This window comes from Triticum aestivum, chromosome 4D (genome assembly GCF_018294505.1).
Source record: "Triticum aestivum cultivar Chinese Spring chromosome 4D, IWGSC CS RefSeq v2.1, whole genome shotgun sequence".
Classification (NCBI taxonomy): domain Eukaryota; kingdom Viridiplantae; phylum Streptophyta; class Magnoliopsida; order Poales; family Poaceae; genus Triticum; species Triticum aestivum.
Genome location: NC_057805.1, coordinates 108,802,577 through 108,808,330, shown reverse-complemented (window position 1 = coordinate 108,808,330; position 5,754 = coordinate 108,802,577).

Below are 5,754 nucleotides of genomic sequence, written 5' to 3'. Positions count from 1 at the left end.
ATTGAATAAACAGTTATGTTCTCATGTCATGCATATTACAAGTGTTGTTATTGCTCTATAGTTTCCCACACTTATATTCTGTCTATTCTGCTTTGTCTTGAACAAATATTATTTGAACCGTGTCTCTCTTGATTTGGCAACAAAAACTAGAATAATATAGACCATAAAGTGACCATGGTACATAGATATATGTTTGTTTCATGTTGTTATCCTGTCCGCTTTACTACTGAACTGATTTACCAAAATGAGTTTCATATACAACATGGTAAACCTGTGATGTGTCTGCTTGTTTCTCTTTTAGAATGTGGACAAAATGTTGGAGAATAGTACCCCGTTATGTAATGGTAAAGGAAGTAATGCAGATAAGATTCAAGATAGTGAGACATCCCTGTTGGTCTCCAAAAAAGCTGATAAAAACTATCTTGACGACAGTGAGAGAACCCAAAAGTCCTGTCGGGTGGTAGGTGCGACATATGCCAACGGGTGGCTTATCATTGTGGGAGCCAGTAAGACGTCGCCGGTGCTGTCACGACCGATTTTCGGGATATTAATTTCCCAGAAAATGGCCCTTGTGCTCACAAGCCCCAAGATTACTGTTAGCTGATGAGGCACCAACTTGATACAGAAATTCCAAGCAAAGTACAAAATATGTAGTACAAGACCATCATGGCCTATGAGTACAACAATTGGTTTCTAGTGGTTGATGGCGGAAACGGTTTGTGGTTCATCTGCGTCTATGGGACTCCATATCCCACAGGAACAGCTGACCAGGATAACTCCTATCTTCGCGAGGCTGCTATCATCATTGCGTAGGTTCCGGGGCTGTCATCGCAACGCTCCTCTCCATGCGAGAAATCTGGCCAAGCCAATAGCCAGGGACAAGCCAGTGAGTACTTTTGAATGTACTCGCAAACGTTTTGAACACGGGTATAATATAACAAGGGATAATCATGCTCCGAAATATTCTATGATGCACGCATGCGGGTAAAATATGAATATGCAATACGGGAGTAGAAATAGAATGCACCGATCGAGTGTCTGAAGCGACGCCTCGAAAGGATAAAAGATAAATCATGCCTCAGTCGGGCGTCTGAGCGACACCACATAAAGGGCTTATAGATAAAAGAAATAACAAGCATGCCACAGTCGGGCGTCTATGCGACACCACATAAAGGGCTTATAAATAATAGAAATAACAAGCATGCCACAGTCGGGCGTCTGAGCGACACCACATAAAGGGCTTATAATATAAATAAAATAGCAAGCATGCCACAGTCGGGCATCTATGCGACACCACATAAAGGGCTTATAAGAGAATAATCGCAGTGAGTATCCAGGAGGTAGAACCGTCCCAGGGATACTCAATAATTCAAATAATGTAAATGGTTAGTCCACAATAATAATAATCATAATCCTCATATGTCACAGGTCATAATCAATGTTCTGGTTTAGTCGTTTCTCCTCTGAAGACCGTCACTAGACCCATCTCAGACTGTAGTCCTTACCCATGGACATGGCTATCCGAATAGATTTAACCTCTGCAGAGGGTGTACTCTTTACCCACGAGTAACGGATTTATTTAGTCCATCGGGACTAATTCCGCCTATGGTCTTTTAATTGAAAACACACCTGACCTTCACACACCAGCTTAACTTACCGGTGTCTGGAATCACCCACGACACCTGTCAAGCAAAACTCTAAGTGGGGAGGCTACAACCTCGACTTAGCATGGGATCAAATTTATATCGCGCGCTCTAAGGGGTGCCCCCCTCTCGGTCCCAACCGGAAACACCCATGCCCCCGGACCAGGTGGCATGCCTACCGGATGCAGCCGGTATCTTCCACCATGGCCTCTCTGTACGGTGTGTGCTTTGTAAGGGGTTGACAACTTACTGAACCGTACCCTACCTGCGGCAGGGACAAGTGGTAGTACGAAACAAGTATGGGGGTTACTGGAACAAGACTCGATCTACGGCCGACTCAGGAGGTTCAAGTTTTCCCTGTATGATTAGCATAACAAATGTATTTCAACTAACAGACAGAATCACCACTCATCATACCTCATCATGCCATACCGGACACACTCGTCTCAACGAGGAACTAGGGACAAGCTCGTGTCTACCCAAGACAGAGACTTTCCCGGCTTCCTTCCGGTATGCATGAAAAGATTACGAGGATGATTACGATCACCAGCATGTCCATTTCTAACAGCAACGAATCTCATTATGCACTCACGCGTATGATCGTATTGCCACATAAAATAACGAATGCTCCATGTCAAGGCGGTGTTGTAACCGTATCAAACAACACCCCAAAGATATCATGCCAGGGTTCAGAATGTTTGCCTTCAAGAGTATGCAAGAGGGAGTGCACTTTTTGAAAGTTGCCTTCTTCTTCAAAATCCTATTTTATGAAAATTTAAATTAACACATAGCTTTAAAACAGTACAAAAAAGTTGTTTGGAAAATTTTCAAATAATACTAAAATAAACTAGACATAATTTGAGAAAGGCAGGAAAAGGAATCAACTCATTTGGAGTTATATTTAAAAAGTTACAGCCAGTCAAAGTGCAGTCAAATCCTGTTTTTAATAGAAATCAGAAAAAGAAAACGTTTCGGGGCTTACGCTTTCTCCTAGCGAAGGCGTATTCGTCGGAGTACGTCTCCACTTAAACCAGCGTGGGTCGCCCCGGGGTCACTGACAGTGGGTCCAGGGGGCCCACTGGTCAGGTTTGACCAGTCGCTTCTCCCTCCTCTTCCTCTGCCCGAGCGGAGGCGGGACTCCGGCGATCGACGCCGGCGATTGGCGGCTCCTCGCGGGCTCCGGAAGGCAGGGATGGATCCGTGGTTCTAGGGTGGTCCTCCCGGTGGTCGAGAGGGCCGTGGGGGTGAAGGGAGTCGCCGGCGGCGAGCTCCGCGGCGGAGGAGGCTTCGGGTGGTTTGGGGTTCTGGGCTGTGGTGGTTTTCGAGCGAGTTTGAGGTGTTGGGTGGCTCCGCAAGATCGTGGGGAAACGGGTGGTGGTGTTGGATGGACGGGGGAGGGTCTGGTTGCGACGAACGGCACCGGGAGGCGGCGGCGGCCGAACCGGCCGGAGTCGAGGAAGACGGCTACCAACCGTCGATTGCTGGCTGAGGGGGTGCTATGGGGTGGCCTGGGGTCGCCTGAGTGCTCAGAGGAGCTCGGGGGCCTCCTTTTATAGCGCTACGAGGTTGGTTCCGCGGTGGTGGATAAGAACAACGGCGAACCGCCTTCTGTAGTGGCCAGGGCGACATGGCGGCAACGAGCACTAGCAGACGGGCTTGAGGATAGGCTCGGGCTGTACAAGGGGGCAACTGGCGCGCTGCTGCGGCTCGGGCGGTGCTGTCCATGGCAGGAGCCCACTGTAGCCGGCCGCTAGCCGCCGTGGCCGACCTGACGGCGGTGCTGTAGGGCGCCAGGCGCGGCTCTGCGGCAAGGGAGGGGGCGGGCGTGCTGGCTACGAGTGGGGAGAGGCCAGAGCGGGCGCGGGGAGGCGGCCGTGCGACGCGGCGGCTCGGGCGCCCGCACGTGCAAAACGCGCGCTCTAGGCGCGCCCAGAGCACGCACGAGACGTGCTCGACATAATGCCAGGGCAGCCTAGAGTGCTTGAGCGAGGCGGGCAAATAACAGGACTAGGTTAGAGCTAGCAAGGGGGTTAATGGACATGGTGGTTAGGTCAGGGGATCAAGTTCACAATGCAAACTAATAATCATGCCAAATCTGCCCATGCACACCAAGTGTTTGACAAAATGACAAGGGCTTCTAGACAACTCTTGTAGTGGCCAAAATCTCCAGATCAGGGTCTCCCTAGATGTAGGTGATGATGGCAAGCTCATTTGGGCAAAACCAGAAACTTGCTAGTGCACGTTTTGCAAACCTTCAGTTTTGGACAGAAAGAAAAAGGCCTTATTGCATGCACTTAAAACCCTCCAATGGGTCCACTCTCCTGGACTTAAGGGTTTTGCAGGGTGGTCTATAAGTAGGAAAAAGCTCATGGCTACTAGAGCAAGATAATCTAGGGTTGCAGTACAAATCACTAAGCTGGACCAGAATGAAGATGAGGATGATTTACTCAAATTTTTCAAAGAACACCAATGGGTTTTTGCATAAAGTTGAATTATATGCATCTACTGACATCTCCAAACACTTGGAAGAATTTTTAAAGGAAATATTTAAATAGGTTGTAGTGCAAAAATACCTACTGGACCAGATTTGAAAAGTTGATGTAGAGCTCAAAATCTCCAATAACCAAAAGATATTTTTGCATAAAAGTGATGTGGAAACATCACATGACATCCCCAAATTTTGGTGAAAATTTTAAATGCATTATCAAATGGTTGCAGTGCAAAAGAGGCTCCAAATTTATGAAAAATCATTTTAAAAGAATAAAGCTCAGGAAAAACAATTATGCAAATAAATCCACTGATAAAGAATTGTTTTATTGAGAGAGTATACAAGTCCAATAATATTTTTGGAAAGTTTCCACTTGAGGTAAAAACCCACAATATTAAAGAGAAGAGGGTTCTGAAATCAAAGATAAATCCAGAAAACAAAATTTAATTTCCTGGCAAAATTTTAATTAATAAAACAAGGTCAAAATTTTGGGGTGTTACAACACTACCCCCTTAAGAAAAATCTCGTCCTCGAGATTTGTTAAAAACTGTTTTGAACAAACATCGCTCTTACCAAAAAAATCATCCTACTTATGCAATAAAATGTGGCTACAGTGAGAGGGCAATAAGTGGTGTAAAACTACAGTGTGGTATACTGGCGTTGCGTGGAAAAATCCATGGTTGGGGAAAACGAGATATTTCTACGTTGGATACAGTAAATTTAGAATAAATTCTAAATTACTAAAATACGCTGGTCGTACCCGAGAGCACAGTGCTCTCTCTGGCTGACAGGTGGACCCGGGGCCCACTGTCGGCCTCTTCTTCTACCTCTGGCTCTCTCTTCTTGCTCTCTCTCGCGGGCTTTCCCGCGCTTTCTCCACCGGCGACGTCTAGCGCGTAGGGCATCTAGGCCGTACTGCGGTAGTGCGCGGCGTGCTAGCTGCCGGTGCAGCGTGCACTCACCTCGCGGGCAGTGCACTGTCGGCACTGCTCGCGGATTCGCCTCCGAACACCGGCGATCGAGCGACGAGCGGCGCTGGTGGACCTCGCCCACCGTACACCGATCTCGAGCTATAAAATGACCGCGGTGCTCCTTTCTTCTTCCTCACTTCCTCTTCTCCTTCATTCTCCTCCATTTCTGTTTGCAGGAGCTCGAGACGAGGCTCTAATGGCGGAGGTGATGCCGGACTGGTACGTGGTCCTGATGTGCGGAGGTTTGGCGACGTTGCTGGGGTTCTCCGTGCTCCTGTGCGCGATGATCCTTGATGATCGTCGTGATGCTGCCGCTCGAGTGTTAGCTCTTCGCGGTGGCGGCGATCACGAGGATTAGGTGCGGCATCGAGTGCTAACTGCTGTCAGCGTGCTGGAGCAACTTGCGCCCGAATGATTACTCACAAATCTCTCTTACTGAGACTGTGGTGTCCTCGGGTGTGATCAGTTAGGTGCAAGATGTGTACGGGGATTTGTAATTAGTGCACGAGGTCGAGTGGTTGTGGTTGTGAGTCTGCCGCTGCGTGAATAAAAATCTACGTCATGAAGAGGCATATGTTGCAGCAACTCAGGGAAAGAAATCTCACTACAAAATTTATCGTGAGAGAAAAATTAGTTAAATCAAAATTAACAG